This window comes from Sturnira hondurensis, unplaced genomic scaffold, assembly GCF_014824575.4.
Source record: "Sturnira hondurensis isolate 20B ecotype Veracruz unplaced genomic scaffold, ASM1482457v3 Scaffold0008196, whole genome shotgun sequence".
Taxonomy (NCBI): Eukaryota; Metazoa; Chordata; class Mammalia; order Chiroptera; family Phyllostomidae; genus Sturnira; species Sturnira hondurensis.
The window spans coordinates 23096017-23114994 of NW_028080827.1; the positions used below are offsets into that span (position 1 = coordinate 23096017).

The 18978-nt window shown below is 41.1% G+C and overlaps 1 protein-coding gene across 2 annotated transcripts in view; it reads left to right on the forward strand.

The window, feature by feature from the left end:
- GNG2 (G protein subunit gamma 2) overlaps positions 1-18978 on the forward strand; it is a 108657-nt gene that overhangs the window by 12594 nt on the left and 77085 nt on the right. For both annotated transcript variants that reach the window (XM_037054306.1, XM_037054305.1), the window contains exon 2: positions 4767-4807. The gene's annotated coding sequence lies outside the window, so the exon portion shown is untranslated. The remainder of the gene's footprint in view (positions 1-4766; positions 4808-18978) is intronic.

Consider the following 18978-nt stretch of genomic DNA (forward strand, 5'->3'; position numbering starts at 1 on the left):
CTCTGAATTCAAGGCCTGATATGATCGATACTGAGAGCTTATTCAGAATGGTGTCTTGTGCAGCAAGGGTCCTTCTGAGAGCATGTGGGCTTTTATCTCCAGTAATAAAATAGTCCTCCCTAACCCCCAGTGCAGTGTTCCATTTATACACAATGGTGTTCAGTATGTAGAAGGTCTTAAATAATCTGTATTGAATAAACAAATGGAAGTAGTCCACAGTTCTCCAAATGTCTGGACACTTTCATGTCTGAATTTTAAAAATAAATGTCTTTATTTTGGACATTAGTTTGAAAAACATGTCAGTATTAAGACATTTATTCTTTTGTAACACTTTATGTGTGACTGACCATAGGCCCACAGATTTAGGCTATTTAATTTTATATTTTTTACTGCTGATTTTATTTCAGCTGATATATTCCATTTGGGTCTCTAAAACTACATTATGAAATACCTTAATTATTTAAATTAGGAACGGATTAATTATCTCCTGCATACAAACTCAAATTAATTTCATTATTAACTTGAGTTTTAAATTGATTAATCTTGGAGTGTTTAAGGGACCAAGTGAGGGTTTTTTTTTATCCTTAAGGAGAAGGGCATATTTGATTGTGACGAATGTCTTTTCATCACACTAATTATGCTAATAGAAGAAATTTGCAAGAAAACTTTGAAGAGATTTTATAAACCAGCCAGAAACCTGTGTGTCTGGGGTTTCTGGGGGAACAATTTGTGAGTCATTTTAAAAAACAAGCACACTCATCATCATAGCGCATGTTGTTGCCATGGTAATTAGGCCTGTTGAGTTGGCTTGCTTATGTTCCTGTAAAGGGAAAAAGGGGAAAGAAACTGAGAATTCGGAGCTTTGACTATCAGCTTCAATTATTGCAAGGGAGAATATAGGGTGTTCTTAAAAATATTGGCACAGTCATCCTCAGAGGGAAGTGATGAAACTCTGGCATCCTGCCTTTGTTATTGAGTGTAAGTTAGCCATATTAGTGTTGTATGTTGTGATTCACAGGTGGGAAAAGGACCATTCGGCATTCTCTTGAGACGGGTTTTTTCTCTGATATATAATTACACCTAAGTCTCTAAGGTCTACCTGGTCAACTGTCTTGTCTGCAAGTGCATAGGGTTTCAACGGTCCTCAGAAAGGCACAAAATGCCACTGGCATAACATTATCCCAAATTTAAAGGATCCTCAGTGCATTATTCTAGTGTGGTTAGAGACCAGTTTTAGTGAGGCCCTTGTTGCAGATCCGATCCCCAAGGAGACCAGGTATCTTTCCTGTGTTTTGTGGAGTAGATGTGACTCCTTTTTCTTGGACAGCCATCTTATAATGCAGGCCCCTAAGTGACAGAGGAGACCAGGAAGGCTACGTGAGCTCTGCCAAACCTTTCCCCACTCCAGGGGAAATGAAATCGACACCTCCGTTGATGGACAGTCAACAGTGGAGTTGCTATGAGGGTGATTCATTATGATCCTATACGGAGAATGAGCAACACCCTTAAAGTAGAGGTACAAGTTAGTGTACATGCAAAACTGTTTTTAAGAATGTTTCTAAGTTCACTTGAAGCAGGTCTGTGTATCCTCTTGACAAATACAGTAGTCCCCCATATCTGTGCAGGGTGCATTTTAAGATGCCTGCTTCTCAGGGGATGCTTGAACCATGGGTAGGACCATACCCTATATGTATGATGTTTTTTCCTCCACTTTCATACCTTTTCACTTACTGGAAGCATTTTACATGATCTCTGGCATATCTGAGTTGCCAGTATCACTACTCTTGCGCTTTGGGACCATCATTAAGTAAAATAAGAGTTACTTGAACACGTGCCTTGGGATACCATGACAATCAATGTAGTAACTGAGAAGGCTACTAAGCAGCTAATGGGCAGGTAGCATATACAACGTGGAGACACTGGGCAAATCTATTCTCATCTCAGGCAGGATAGAAGGGGATGGTGGGAGATTTTATCATGCTACTCAGAATGGCATGTAATTTAAAACGTATGAGATGTTCATTTCTGGAATTTTCCATTCATTATTGTTGAACCATGTCTTAACCATGGAAAGTGAAACCATGCATAAGGGGGTACTACTGTAATACTTGAGTAGAGTTTTTAAAATTTTGTTTTGTTTTGTTTTGAGTATTCCTCAAGCAGACTTTAGAGCAGATTTTATTTAGAGATAAACTACTTTCCCTTATTAAAACTATTTTTCAAGAGGTTTCAAATGAAGTGCCACAGGGTGTGACTGAGGGTCACACAAACTCAGGGAGTATGTTTGTAGTCTGTGCACTGGCATATGATGTAAGTAATTAGTTCTCAAAATGGTAAGTTCCATTTTTTTCTCCTATGTGGAAAGAAGGCAAATGTTGCCCAGACTTCTTCTGTGCTACCTTCATTTTCTTAACACTAGTACACAAAGCTTACATTTTTCTTCTGACGAAGTCATTCCTGATCATTATTGAACATTTGGAGAATGCTTGAACTGTAAAGCACAAATAAGAATGAGCCTTTTCATGACTTAGGTTGCTAGTTGAATTGCTTGTAAGGGACCGGGTTGCACAGTGGCTGGCAAGTGCTGGGGGTCACTCCTTTTCCGCATGACCGTCCAGCGGTGGGTGGTCCAGGGCTGGTAAGTAGTCCTGCTGTACAAGGTCGTCGAGCAGCCCAGACTTCTTATAGCACATTGCTCTGTCATTCCTGTCTGTTTCCCTTGCTTTATGGTGCAACATGGCTTGCCATAGGAGCCTGCTATAATCAGCAAGAAGGGAGAACGGTGAAAGGGAAAGGCATAACCCGGAGATGCACGTGTCGCTTTTGCAGCCATTCCTTTGAAATTTGACTCATGGCTACATGCCTAGCAGCAAGGGAGGCTGGGAAATGTAGTTATTTTTGACATATATGTGGTATGTGCTACTTAGAATTCAATTGTAAGCATGGAATAAGAAGAGAGCAGATATTGAGGCACATCTAGCAATTTCTGCCACTTTAGGAATGTTGCCTATGCAAAATATAGAAAATATATTAGAAAAATCATGTTTGTAAATATGTATATTAGAAAAATAGTTGAGGTCATACTGTATATAAAAATTTATATTCTCTTTCATTTAACTTTATAGCATGTGCATTTTTCCTCATTTAAATTTTTTCATTGTTTTAAGGTTCCGTTATGTGGAGGTTCTTTGTTTTATTTAATATAAAAATATATACAAAGACACTGGAATATGGAACAGGCTGACAGGGACCAGAGGGTAGAGTGGAGAGAATCACAGGGGAAAAGGGGAAGGACTCACATGAACAAGTATAAAGGACACTTTATATGGACAATAACTAAAGTGGGGGGTGGAAATGGGAGGGAGGTGGGAAGCACTGGGGGTGGGCAGGGCTGGGAATATAAGACAGAAAACTGTACTTAAACAAGATTAAATAATAAAATAAAATAAAATAAAGATATATAGATTGTGTTTGGTATCCAGGCTCTTTTGAACACGTGGTAATAATTCTTTTTCTGCATTTTGAATTTTGTTTACTTATTTTTTAATAAAGTCAAGGAGTGACATTACTAAGACAATAATTGGGAATATATTTGAGGACCTTGATAACAGTGCTGAACTGCTCTTCAAGCAGGCTCTGCGGGTTTATGCTGTTGGAAATAATGTATGGGTGTCGGCGCACCCTGGAACAGGCTTATTTTGCAAGTCCCACTAATCATTGTTATCCGTAGGGTTTGTTCTCAGAAAATAGATTGTTTTTGCTCTTGGCTTGTTTTTTTTTCCCCCTTTGCCGTCATTAATCATGATAATAGTTTTCTAATAACTTTGGCTCATTTGAAAACATTTGATCCCTTAAATTCGTCTGGGAATTTAATTGGTTGGGTTGAGATTGAAGCACATGGGCCACTCTCCAGCAACATGAGATCTCTAGAGACACTAATGTGGGTTTGGTCCTAGGACCTCATGGGAGTGGGATTTTCACCCCTAGTACTTTCCATGTGAGGTACCTCTTTGTTCTGAGATACAGCAAAGTAATGGTAAAGCACTTCCTGAGACAGAGGCAGTTCCCTTCGAGCTGGGTGCTGGGCAGCTTTCCGGGAGTAAAGGTGCTTCTGACCATAGGAACTTTCTAAGATATGAACCCTACTCAGGCACAGTAGGCCAGATCTGCTCAACATCCTCAGAGGTCATTAGTGCCTTGGGGTACAGGTGCCTCTACTTTTAAACAGAAGCTTAACTGCAGAAGCTTTGGATGCTAAAGATTCCTTTGCAGCAACTGCCTTGTTCATCTACCCTCTGAAGGTGCTAGACACACACACAGACACTCCAACCCTGCCCCTAACATCCAGAGAAAGAGCGTGCTCTGCCACTTCGGTCCTGCTGGGAGCAAATCTGGTGAAGGCAGGAGGAAAGCTTGTTCTTACTCATCTCACCGGTACACAGCCTCTGTCGCTGAGAACTCTGCTTCCCCTAGGGACCCCCAAACAACTTTGTGTTTTCATGAAGTCTGGCAGGCTAGGGATGTTCACAAAGGAAAGAACTCCTGTTTGCACAGGTACATTTGTTAAAAGGAAAAGAGTTAACAAAAAGTCTGCTTCTTGGCTCAGAAATGTAAACCTGCTAGACCTTCCTGCTTTTAGAGCCATTTAATGGCCAGCAGCGCCCAGTCCCCCTTACGGAAATATTCGTTTGCTTGTTCAGCTCTTACTTGTCATGTTATTTCTCCTTTTTCTAAACAACACATTGTCCTCTTTGCTCTTTTGACAGCCAGATCTGCCAGCGAGCCTCAGGCTTCTGGAACTGAAGAGGTAAGGATTCTGAAATATTTTTCTCTAGGATCTTCTTGAATCTCACCAGAACTTCAAAAGGAAAATACCTATCTTAAGTGATGCTACAGATGAAAACATCCAACATGTGATATTTATCAAACATTCATAGCGTCTTTAGCAATATTTTCACGGCTTCAGGATTTTGGGGGGGATGGGGAATGGCTCTCCTTGAAAGTAGACTTCTCACCCAGGTCTCTTCGTTTTCTTCGAAAAGGCCTAGTTGGAGACCTTTGAGGTCACTGCCTTAATGAACAAAATATATCTCTGTGGCACCAAACATGACTGATCAAGTGCAGCCGTCCAGGACGTACCCTGGGAAACAGAGCCGTTAGCTAGGTCAGAGGTTAGATCCGAGAAGGGCAGACCCTGTTGTCAGCAGACTGGAAGGGCTTTTCCAGCAGCAACAACAGTGCCTACAACAAAAGGTCAATTTAATGCTGGTGGGTTTCTTCTTGAAGGAGCTGCGTTGGCTTTTGAAACCAGCTACAGCCCTTTTCACCAGGCTGTAGATTTTAAAAGGCACACATCAATTGCTGAGATAGTTGGTCGTGTGTATGCTCTCCTCAACCAAACACACAGTTTCCTCTAGTCAGTGACGTGGATTGTCAACCACCCTTTTAAAATTTAACTGTATTATGAAAAATTGCAAGCATAGACCAAAACAGAGAGAATAATATAATGAATTACATATTCATGTAATTTTAACAATTTTCAACTCATGGCCAGTGTAGTTTGATTTATACACTCACCTCTTTTCTTCTTTCTTCATTGGATGTATGACAGTGGCTTGAATTTAGTTGTTGAATCTTTAATTTTTTATTTACATAATTATTCAGTGGCTATAGCAAAATGCTAATACGAAATAAAAGCTACTTATAAACTGACCTCGTTTTCTGGGGCTAGTCTTCGATTTAGTCTTCCAATAAATATTTAGTATTTACTAGTGCCAGAAACTTCTTAGGGTAAGAGAGCCAATTTCCCCCACCTCACATTTATGAAGCCCCCAGATTTGGGCTTCCGGCGTCTCCAAGTGGGGCCCTCTGTTTGGAGATACACCAACAGAATGAAGAGAAGGCATTCACTGTGTCACTTTAATTGTTGGATGTCAACATTTGAAATGTGCCATGATTTTTAAAACTTGTTTTGACATTTTTTACTTAAAATACTATAAACTTAAAAAACATAAAATACTTTTCTCAACTCTCTCGTGTACCTTCTTATTTTATCATAAGTGTTTGTTCAATTATCTGCCTCCCTTTCAAGAATATAAGCTCCGAGAAAATATTTTGCCTTAGGTCTCTAGCAAGGTGGTTGGCACTTGTTACATATTTAATACAACGGTTGAAGGAATGAACAAACGAGTGAATGCCAGATGCCGGGAATATGAAGAGGAAAAACACGCAGGCCTCGTCCCAGGGTTGCTCAGGCTCGTGGGAAAGAGAACCTTGCAGAAAGGAGCTCTCTGAGCAGAGTGCGCTGGGTGAGAGAAGAGAGTACTAACTTGGTGGGCAGTTTGGCAAGAGGCTTGATGACCAAGGCGGCATTTATTTGAGGTATGACACAAAGTGCCACCAGCCAGAAAAGTTAGAGAAGGGCATTCTGGGAATAAGGAATCACATCTCAAAGAACACAAAGGCCCCAAAGAGCACGGTGGAACCTTCCGCACTTTACAGTGGTGAAGGCACGGTTGGGCCGGAGCAGACTGAAGAGGCGTGGCTTGAGAAGCAGGCGGATGAAGCAGGGGCAGGACTCTAAGTACCAGGTCCAAGAGTGGATTCTGGTTTGGGTGGGAAGTCCCAGAAGGTTATGTAATTCTCTTTAAGGATAATTCCTTAGGCTACCTAGTACAGTGTAAAGATGTGGAGAGAGACTAATGGAAAGGAGACCAGTGAGGTCTTGAGTTGGGAAGTGGTGGGAGAACTGATAAAACTGCTGACTAAGGATGAGACGTGAAGGGACTGCAGAGGTCTGGAATGACTGCCAGATTTCTCTTTGGGGAGATGATACGGGTTGTGCTCACTGGGATACAAATGCAGGAAGAAAGGATTCAACTCTGTGGAGTGGCCACAGCCAGGTAGATGTGTCCAGTAGGCTGTGCAGAGTTGGGTACTGAGCAGGGGTTCACAGCTCGGACCGCACATCAGAATCTCCAGGGGAAAGTTTAAAAGCACTCCTATGCAGGGCTTTCCCAGACCAGCTGAATCGGAATCCCTGGGGCAGGGGCCTGGATATCTGTAGTTTTTAAAAGCTTTCCAGGTATTTTAATATGCAAACTGGCTTGAGAATCTCTAGTCTAGAGCTTATTAAACAAAAGACCTTTGTATGTCTGCTTTTAAGACCATGTATATAGCCTTTGCTACTCTATATTGATGTTCTTTTGGAGTTCAGTACTTAATATCTTATAGATGAGTGTGGAGCCATACATTTGACCAAGTTTTGCTAATAATAAAGACATTATAATAATGTTTTGTAAGTATTTGATATTTTTTGTCTGATATTTGGGTGGATTACTTTCATGCTAATAAATGTCCCTAAGTGGTTTCAATCCAAGCAGAATTTCTCAGTGGGGCCTGCAGGCATGTTGGGTGGAATAGTTCCTCCCTGTTCTCTTTGTTTTCCTGTCCTTGGCCCACGGAAGGCCAGAGGCATCTTCCAGTCATTGTGCTATTCAGAGACACCGAGAACTACTGTGTCCTAGCATACAACTTTAAAGAGGCTGTTTGGCATTTTCTACTCTCATCTAAAAGCACTTTTGCTTCTTGCAAAATTGTTGGTTTCAGTTATGCTCAGTGGTTCTTTCTGTAAGTGGTCTCTGTGCTAACAAACTAAGGAAAGAAACTAAATAAAGCAGATGTGTGCAAGGAAGTATGGTTTTGTATTGCTGGAGGAACTTTGTGCGTATTTGCTCTTGTACTAAGTCTATTTTTTAGGTCTATACAGAGAAGCAAATTAAACACAAGGTAAGCAATGGTCCAATATTGGTGTTCAAAGTACTACTAAGGCATCATGCAAATTGAATAGCAACGATAATGAAGAATGTATTTATTTCCTGTTGCTGGTGTAACAAACTGTTGCAAACAGTGGTATAAAACAAGACAAATTTATTACCTTACAGTTCTGCAGCTTCAACTCTGTAGGGATCTCTCTGGGCTAAAAGCAAAGTATCAACAAAGCTCCATTAGGGAGAATTCATTTCTGTGACTAATGGCTTGTGGAGTCCGCTTTCCTCCGTCCTTAAAGGAAGCAACATTGCATGGCTGTGGCTTTCTACCATAATTACATCTAATTCCGAACACACCCAGGAAAGGCTCTTTGATTTTAAGGACCCGTATTATAAGATTTGGCACACCTGGATCATCTAGGCTAATCTCTGCTTCTCAAGGTCCTTAATTTAATCACACCTTCAAAGTCCCTTTATCCACGTAAGGTTACAAGGTTCTAGGGATTAGGACATGGACCTACTTGGGGGCTATCATCTACCTACTCCAAAGTAATTAATTGTTTTAATGTCTCAGGTAGCAGAGATAAGATTATCGAACATTTTATTGAGAAGTTTTAGGGTTCCCAAATTGATGAAGCAAGTTCTTATCTTGACTCTGCAAATCCTGTCTTCTAGATACAGGCACTGAAGGCTTTGGGTTTTCTTGGAGTGTTTGGCATCGGATCAAGTGGACAGGTTCAAGTCCAAGGGCTCCTTTCTTGGCCAGACTTTCTGGTACTGTCGGTGTGGCCTCTGGAGAGTGTGCTGCTTTTGACATTTTTCCAGCTCTGACAAGTCTGCCTACAGTGTGCAGGTTCCAAAGTCTTTGAATAGCAGCAAAGAAATGGGAGATTTTTATTTCGTGCTGTTATGTCTGCCTGTCATACTTTATTTATGAGGCTCTAAAATGTGGAAACTGGAAGGAAATAATAACACCATAATTCAGAGCCTCGCTGTAGTGGTATTTACTATAGCTAACTTCTAGGTGTGGTTTAATCCCCCACAAAAAGCTTGAGCACCGTCAGTCATGGAGGTAAGATCCGGGTTTCTGACAAGGAGGGTAGGCCTTGGGTAGAGTGAATTATTTGGATATCCTCGGTAATCCCTTTCTGGGCTCCTTCCTTGTAGGACTGCCCATCTTGTTTTTATTTTTAGAGCAGCCTCATTTCAGCTTAGCCCCTCAGTTTGTTTTTTTGTTTTTTTTTTTTTTGTGAATCAAACAAGGTGCAGCAGAAATGAAAGATGGTCAAGTCATGATGCTGTCGTTTAAGCCAATTATTTTATTCTATTCCAAAGAGAAATTAGAAAGTATAAAGAAGAGATCCAAACGACTGTTCCCGGTGCAGGGTTTCTTTGGGGACAGTAGAACGGTCTGGGAACCAGATGGAGGGGTTGACTGCAGACATCGTGAAGGTGCTGAATGCCTTTGAACGGAACACTTTGAAATGGCGAGTGGTTAATTGTATGCTATGTGAATTTTCCCTAAAAAAAAAGTCAGTTGAACTTCAAGAGATTTTTTTAAGACTGCTTCTCATGCTAAGTTCTGGAAGAAGTTTGAATATATTTCAACACCCTTATGTTAGGTTTCTAGATCCAAAGTGTTGTTCTGTCCTGTCCCATTATTGGGAGAAGATATTTAGACCTGGGAAGCAGAACTAATGAGAAAAGTCTCTAGGAGGTGAAAGAGGAACGCCTCTGTGCTGGCCGACGTGGCTCCCTCAGTTGGAGCTTCGTCCCATAGTGGTGGTCGCAGGTTTGATTTCTGGTCAGAGCACACACCTAGGTTGCAGGTTCGGTCCCCAGTTGGGGGACATAGGAGAGGTGACTGGTCAGTGTTTCTCACGTTGGTGTTTCTTTTCCTCCCTTCCCCTCTCCCTAGAATCAATAAGCATGTCTATGGTGAGGATTTAAAAAAAAGGAACATCTCTTGAGAGTTACGACATTATTAAGATGTGTAGTTTTTGTTACTGGATTATAGGCTGGCCTGAATTATGCAAAGTTGATCACAATAAAAGTTGTTTTTTTTTTAGCCCTGGCTGGTGTAGCTTAGTGGATTGAGCACGGGCCTGTGAAGCAAAGGGTCACCGGTTGGATTCCCAGTCAGGGCACATGCCTGGGTTGCAGGCCAGGTCCCAGCAGGGGACACATGAGAGGCAACCATGCATTGATATTTCTCTCCCTCTCTCCTCCCCTTCCTTTCTAAAGATAAATAAATAAAATCTTAAAAAAGAAAAAAAATCTTTGTTTTTTAAGTGTAACAATTAAAAACACTGGACTTTCTCCCACCTCTTATGAGATAATAATTGTATCAACAAAGCTAGAAAGTTTTTCAGTATCCTGTAGCAGCAGACTGTAACTGGATATGATAGATGGAAAGATGTAGCAACTTTAGTGAAATGTGGTCATGGGAACAAACACACATAAATGTCTTTTACTGAAATATCTCCCTGGACATCTTCAAGGGCTGTTCACCTCATCAAAGTCTGGTGACACCTGTCTAAGGGATGACTCCATAGGGTCTCTACACACAAGCTTTGGCTTAATGATGAAACATTAAGGTTTTTAATTCCTTCTAGATTCAGAGACAACCATTTTGACCTTTCTACAGAGAGGTAACTAGGCAACCAGTATAGCATTTAACCAGTGCATAGCATCCAAAGTTCATAGCTATTACATCATTTAAAAAATACTATTTAAATCTGTCTTTTAGCCTTGGCATATGCTGCCATGTAACCTTTAATTTCTTAGAAAATATCATGCAAACCCCCAGGTCTGAAATAGAATGGTTTCTAGAAGCCCAGTGTCCTCTGACATTTGGAAGGGAGTGTGCCTGTAAGAACGGTGGCAACAGAGCTGAGAGGTCGTCTCGTGCGCTGTGCTTTATAATTGGGAATTATAAGAAAGTAGGTTTCATTTTTTTTGTGTGAAGGTATAGGAGTTTAAAACCATCTCCTCTGCAGGTGGTAGTGAGCATTCCTCACAGTGACTGATGGAAACATACATTCACAGAGGCGAGAGCTGGTTTCATTCTAATGAAGCTGATTTTACTTTGTTGGATTGGTGCTAACCAGAAACACCTAGAATGATCAACAAACAAGAATGCACTGAAAGCTTTTGATGTGTCAGACAACTACACTGGGTATATACCATATTCCTTTTCTGTGATAACCATGCTTTTAGTTTTTTCGATTTTTTTATTGTGAACATAATTTTTTAAGAGCTCTTATGAAAGGAATTTGTGTGTAAGTTTTTCAAAGTTCAAGTGGTGGACATGGGACAACATGAAAACTAGAAGTTTCTTTCCAAACACCAACTTTTAGCCCTGCTCCCTAGAGGTAAAAACACTGTTACTAGCTCTTGTGTGCTCCAGACATGTTTATCTACTCGTCGATCTGTGTTGAAAAAGTGACCGTGATAAGGGCCATTAAACCATCTGTTCATAAGTGGTTTTTCTAGACTATATATTTAAGTTTTGAGATACTACTTGATACTTCTTTTTGAAATGCCCCTTTTAAAGCCCCAAAAGTAAAAACGTCTGAACCAAAGTGGTGCCATTAGAGGGCTGGTGGCAGAGAGAACCATCACTGGAAAATGTCAGTGTGTCACTTTAGGCTCCGTAGAATTTACATGCAGAACTTAGGAATAACCCTTATGGTAGTTCGTTGTAATTTTCAAAGTCATCTGTTGTACATTATCTCCGTTTACCCTTTTGATGACCCTGTGATGCAGGGATTGTTTACTTTATTTTACGAAGGAGGAAGCTGTGGTTCCCAGGGGCTAAGTAACTTGCCCACGAGCGCAGCTGAAGAGTGACAGGATCGCTTCTAGAACACGAGCCCCTTCCAAGTTTTGCTCCTGAACCAGACCACACTGGCAGCTGTGGGGAGGGCGAGGCGCAGAAACACCTCTGTGGCTCCCGCAGTGACAAGCTGTGAAATGAAGGGGAGGCTGCTGGGCCTGCAGCCCACAGATGGGTCATGGAGTTGTTCTGATTCTGTCCCTTGAGCAGACTAGTTAATGAACTACATACATATCGGTGGGCAGGGCGGGGGTGGCGGGGCTGGCTCTCTCCTCACAGTTTCCCCACTAGCTATGTCTATTCCTGTTTTGTTTGTTTGTTTGAGTAATACTGGCCACAGGGGTGGGGGCTTGACCCAAGCCAGTATTTCAAACCCAGACCACAGGAGTTGGTTCAAAGGGTGGACGTGCAACCCAGCAGGGGCCAATAGCTTCTTCTGCTGGAATTTTCCAACTCAAGCTGAGGAAGAGCACTCCCAAGGTAGTAAGAACCACATAAGGTCATGTTTTAGTCTGTTGAGAGAATGAAGTCCAGTGTGCAGAGGGGAAGCAAAAGAGAGGCAGACAGACAGGGACAGATAGATAAAGGCAAAGGAGAGAGCAAAATAACAGTTGGAGACCATGAATCCAGGTGATACGAGATCATTCATTTCCATTTTTTTGCCTAAGTTAATGTGAATTGCTACTGAAAGAGTCCTGACTGGTATCTACAGGCCTTTGTTTATTCATCTATAAAATGGGGGTTCTAATATTTGTCCTGACTATATTTGAACAACAGTAGTCCCCGCCTATCCACAGGGGATATGTTTGAAGACCCTCGGTGGATGCTTGAATCCTTGGATAGTAGTGAAGCCAGCCTATATATGAGGTCTGTTCAAAAACTATCCAGCCATGTACTATGAAAAGTAGAGACATTTTTTAAAGAAGATACAAGGTACAAGAAACACTGTACAAAAGACAATGATGCCTCAGTCCCCTCTAAAGTAGGCACCTTGGGACCTCACACAGTTCTCTCAGTCTCCATCAGCTTCCCTGTCATATTTTCCTGAATCTCATTGATGGTCTGAAAGGTGACTTAGTATTGGGAAAAGCCAGAAGTCATGGTCCACCAAATCTGGGCTGTTGGGGGGCGGAGTCACCTGGGTGATTTGATGTTTCACCAAAAAACTCTGCATAAGACATGACGCACTAGTGAATGTGTTGTTGTGATGAAGCTATCAATCACCAGTTGCCCATAGCTGCAGCCTTCTGAATCATCCAAATAGTTTCCATGGAAGAATGTTCAAGCTTAGCACAAAATTTGACACAGATTCATTGCTCTAGTCTCTCATTTTGAATGCAACAGCCACACAGTACACATGCTCACTCAATGGCATCTACCACCCCACTGACTAGTACAATGAAGTTGTCATTGTTCACTTATGTGCATTCCAGTCCACTCTCCTTGGCTGCCACATTACATTGATGTCATGCAAACTCTTCTCAGTATATTAACAATGGCTGGCTTTTTCCAGACACACCTCAAATACTGTTTTTTCTGTAGATACAATAAAGTTTAATTTATGAGTTAGGCACAGTAAGAGACTAACAATAACAACTACTAATAAAATAGAACAATTTTAACAATATACTATAATAAAAGTTATGTGAGTGTAGTTTCTCAAAACATGTTTATGTACTGTACTCACACTTCTTCATGTGATGATGTGAGGTGATATAAGGCCTACATGAGGAGATGAAGTGAGGCGAACAACACAGGCATTGTGACATGGTGCTAGGCTATTTAAGGGTTCCCTGAGCACAAGCCCTGCGACACCATGACTGTCGATCCGATAACTGAGAGAGCTACTAAGTGACTAAGGGGTGGGCGGTGGATACAGTGAGGGTGCTCTGGACAAAGGGATGACTCATGTTCTGGGTGGGATGGAGCTGGACGGCATGAGATTTCATCATGTTACTCAGAACAGTATGCAATTTAAAATTTATGAAGTGTTTATTTCTGGAATGTTCCACTTAATATTTTCAGACCTGCAGTTGACTGGGGGTAACTGAAACTATGGAAAGCAAAATGGTGGATAAGGGGGGACTACTGTACTATAAAAATCAGTTGAGATAATGAATAAGAAAGCACTTCGTAACTGTAAAGTGCTATCTAAATATAGGATGGTATTATTCATTGATACGTTGCATTGAGTTAAGGGAAGTCGAAAGAATGAAATAAAGAAAATAAGGAGAGCTTTATAAGAGCCATCTGGTATTATGAAGAATTAAATGGAAGCTGCCAGAATTCTCAAGATATTCTTTTTTTAAAATATTTTGCTTATTTATCTTTAGAGAGAGGGGAAGAGAAGGAGAAAGAGTGGGAGAGAAACATCAATGTGTGGTTGCCTCTCAAGTGCCCCCTACTGGGGACCTGGCCTGCAACCCAGGCATATGCCCTGACTGGGAATCGAACCGGTGACCCTTTGCTTCACAGGCCCGTGCTCAATCCACTGAGCTGTACCAGTCAGGGCTCCAGATATTATTTTGATTTCAAATACTCTTAAGTTCTCACAGATACTCATAATGAATACAAGGATAGCACTTACCTCACTGATTCAAGTTAATTCAGTGAATTACTCATTTCGACTTGTGGCCCTAATCTGTGGCAAATACACACACACATGCACACACACAAAAACAGAAATAAACAAATCACCATATTAATATTTCAGTATTTTAACTTTCTCACTTAAATCAGCTTTACAGAGTCATGCTAAATGACATTTCAGAGAAAAATCATCAAAGGAAATCAACCTTCAAGTAGCTATTGTACTTGTACTTCATTTGGAAATAATATAGTTGGGGTGATTCTGGAGATGAGAGGTTATTTATTTTGGGCTTAGATGGGATCAGATCCATTTTTTTCCTCAGAGGACTTATATCTTTGATATAAGCTCTAAGTAATCACAGCCGCCTTGAGATCAGAGTGTATGTATGGCCCAGGATGCCTCACTTCACTTTCATAGCATTTGTTACTACGTATGAAATACCTGTCAGTGAGGGTACCTGTGAAATCTGTCCTCTCTCTTATATTTGCTGCTTAGACCGTTTTTGTGGTAGCAAACCTGTCTTTCCTCGTATCTGAGAGCAGCACTCCAAAAGTGGTTTAAAGTCTCAAACTAAGTAGAATAGCATACACAAAATGTTTGAAGGTTCCATGGAAATGTGATCTGTGAGCATAAAGAAACGTGATACAGCAACCTGAGGATGTTTTACATCTCTTACATTTTACAATCTGAGAAGTGAGGAATGTGTCCACCACCTTTACCGTTCTTGTGAATCTGAGTGAACATGCCTTTGCCTTACACAGTGGCCAGTGCAGTGAGACTGAGTCAGTACATTTGACCACATGTCACATGACTGGTGTGCACCTTTGCATGGGTGTGACATCAACTCTCTGAATGTCAGTGTTTTCCTGTCAGCTGAGGACTTGGAATAAGTTCGTTTTCTAAGTAGCCCTCAGAAAATGTCAGCTGTGTCAGAAGCAGTTGACAACCTCAAATTGATTAATTTTAGCAGAGCTTAATAAAGAGAATACTTACAAGCACATGGGGAGAGTATAGGGACCGCGCAAGGGGGAGCGCATGCCTTGAGGGCTCCTTTACCGCTCATTGCCTGAAGGGAGGAGGGGGCTGGGATAAGAGGACTCCCGAGTGGAGCTGCGACCCCCAGGAAAGGGCTGGCCAGATTGTGATGACAAGGCAGTCAGGCATCCCAGGAAACAAATACCCTGAAATGATTCTCTTCGCTCCCTCTGATCTGCCCGTATTTCCCAGTGACCAAAGCCAACGGGAAGACAAAGAACAAATTAGCCTTGTTCCCGCGTCCATGCGTTTTAGTCTCCTGGGGCACAGAGCTGGGTGGAGCAGAATGAAGGGTGAATCGGGAAGGGCAAGTGAAACATACAATATCCAACACAGTCAACCTTCATTGTTAGTGTTTTTTTAAAAGAAATAACACTCTTTCTCCCCCTAATCTAGCTATCTTACAAAAAGCAACTGTTGTAACCAACTTTACTTTTTAATTAATTTTACTTAATCCAAGTCATTGCTCAACTTCAAATACAGTGGTAGCACTGGGTGAAATTCAGTTTTTTTGTGTGGTGAAAGATGATCTGGAGGAGACAACCACCCTCATGTTTGTCCTATTTAGAGATGGGCTGACAACCTCCACTTAAAAGTTCAAGTTTGGCAAAGGGGCAGCAAAAAGTAGGTAGCAATTCTGAACAGTCCACATTCTTGGGTCTCCCATATTCTAAAAAGTGACTATTGTACAATGCCCAGCCAATGAGTCGAATGGCCAATTTTTGTTTTGTCCAGTGTGCTTTTTATCTCAAAACTATTTTCAGTCCTTTGACCCAAGGACCAGGGTTATTTGCCTTGACCTCATCCAGATTAACACTGATCCACTGAAAGTGAATAAATTAACAGAATCAAATAAATCCCCATTATTGGAGAGGTATTTGTGGCACCATATGATGGTAGGCAAAAGAAAACAAATTTGGAATGCCACACCCTAGACCCTAAACCTCTTCTATGGACCAGAAAATTCCCTGGCTTTGGAAATTGTGGGACGCAGGGATCTCAGAAGAAAGAGTCAGGTCTGTGATAGGAACAGTGAGTGGCAGTGTGGTGAAAAGCACATGGATTTGGTTAAGAAGAAAAGGTCTCAGCTTCATACTGACGGCAGTCACCTTGGCAAATGACCGAACTCTCGGTCTCAGGTTTCCTTATGTGCAAAATAATAATTCGACTTGTAAAATTAATTGAAACATTGTATGCAGAATGAAGGCACTGTTTTCTGCACAGTGGTCATTCAAATACTTTGGAGGGGCGTACTCACTTTTTAAGTAATAGTGTTTCTTAACAGCTTTATTGAGGTGTAATTTACATGAGATATAATTGTCATACAATAAATGATACATATTCAAAGTTGATGTATTTGACTGCACAAATCCATAAAACTATTGCCACAATCACTAATGAACATACCCATCTACAGTTTCCTCCTGCCCAGTAGCAATGTCTCCTTCCCAACCTCATCTTCAGGTCACCACTGACCTGCTTTGTCACTCTAGAAGAGTTTGCATTTTCTAGAATTTCATGTAGATGCAATTATATATTATGATATAAAATTCTAGAAGAAAATGGCTTCTTTTGCTCGGCATAATTACATGGAGATACATCCGCATTGCATTTATCAATAGCTTATCACTGAATAGTGGTCTGTCGGATCGATGTACCACAATTTGATAAACTGCTCAGTTGTTAGAAGAAATTGCCCAATTATGTTTTAATTCTGTTTCCATTCTTCTTATCAAGAGTATGAGAAAAATTTCACGTATTTCATGTTACCACCACTGACATTCCTGTTCATACCCTCCAGGAGTGGAGTAGCACAGTTTGCAAGAATTGGGTATAAATGCACATATGACAGTACTTGTGTTCGTTAACCCCTGGTTTACGTGGAGCTCTGAACTGGTTTAGTTCCTCTGCTTCCTAGGCTTTGTTTTGTTCTTTACCATAAACAAGCAACATGGAAGAAATAAATCAAATATACATCAACTGATGAGCTGATGAAATTATGGCATATCTCTACAATAAAAGATCATTTGCCATAAAAAGGAATGAAATACCGATTCATGCTTGCAACATGGATGAACCTTGAAAAGATTATACTAAGTGGAAGAGACCAGACACGACAGGCCACATGCTGTATGGCTTGACCTTTAAATGTCCAGAGCAGGCAAATCCATAGAGACAAGAGAGTAAATTAGAGGTTGCAGGGCTTGGGGGAGGGGGGAGTGGTTAGTGACTGCTAATGGCTGTGGGTTTTCTCTTTGGGATGATGAAAATGTTCTGGAATTTGATAGTGGTGATAGATACACAACTCTGTAAATATTCTAAAGATCACTCAATTGTAGGCTTTAAAGAGTGAATTTTATAGTGTGTGTAGTATATTTCAATAGGCTGTTTATTTATTTTCTTTAGAGAGAGAGAGAGAGGGAAAGGGAACCCGAGGGAGAAAGAGAGGTGAAGAAACATTGATTGGTTGCCCCCAACCGTGGAATGAACTCATAACTCATGCCTTTGTAGGCATGAGCCGACATTGACCTCGATTCTTTTTGTGGGTATGCACATGTGTGTGCATGTGTTATGGGTTATGAGTTCATTCCTTGGGTTATGAATGATTTGACTGGGAATCAAATCAGCAACATTTTGGTTCACAACATGATGCCCAACCAACTGAGCCACACCGGTCAGGGCAAAGGGAGCAGGGGCTGTTACTTTCAAAAAGCAATCTAGAAACTTTGTTTGGATAAAAACATCAAGAGCAGCAATTAATCTAATTTCTCTCTTTCTGTTTGCTGAAGGGAACACTTACAGCTGTTTACTTCATTGATCCAGGTCTTGGTCACAGAGTGGAACTTGTCAACATTAGGAAGCAAAAAGATCACGTTGGCAATATGTCATATTTTGGGAGGTAGTTCCGTCTCATGTTGTTTTGGTTTTCTTGAGACGGTAAAGGGCCTGCAGCTACCTTGATGTTTTTGTCTTTTCCTTTCCTTTTAAAAACAACATGCATTCAAATTGTCTAATCACCCCTTCCTCTGGCCTGAGTTAGTTAAACTGGATACAGGATATCCTGTCAGTAACGCATCTTAGCTAAATCACTTATTTACCAAACTCCTAGCGGCAGCAGATGGAATAAGAAGTCCAAATACTCAAAATAATCCTTGGAAAGGAAAAGAAGCCAGTAGCTCAGAATTCGTAGTGGTTTCAAGCAGCTGTGGAGGGTGGGAATGAGGACAGACTTCTTCCCTTTCTAATTGTCTCCCTTCACCTGGTGAACCCGCCGCCTTTCTCAGAAGGTTCTGGCTGTTCAAGTGCTGCGAACGAAGCAGGACTCACATCGCCACACCTGGAAATAGAGCTCCGCCTGGTATCTTCCCAAGAAATCAGTGTTTCCTGGGGCCTCATGTTTTGTCATTGAGAAAAAGGCTGTTTGCCCTGCTCTTATAAATTTTACTAGCCAAAGTTTGGATTTCGATGTCATTTAATTTCAAGCATAAAGTGAATGAAAGGTATTAACCTAGAGTGAAAGCAAAACCTAGAGCGAAAACCTAGGTATTAACCTAGAGTGAAAGTAATGGTACTCAGAAATGTTACCTTTGATTTTTGCTATATAACTTAGCAAATGAAGCTTTCCGAAGATGACTTATGAGTGTTTATCTTTCATTTTCTGTTATATTCTCTCCAGTTCCTGATGCAGTAAAAAAAAAATGCATAAGAGAACTTTCTGTTTTATCCTGGCCCTGGAAGAGCATGGC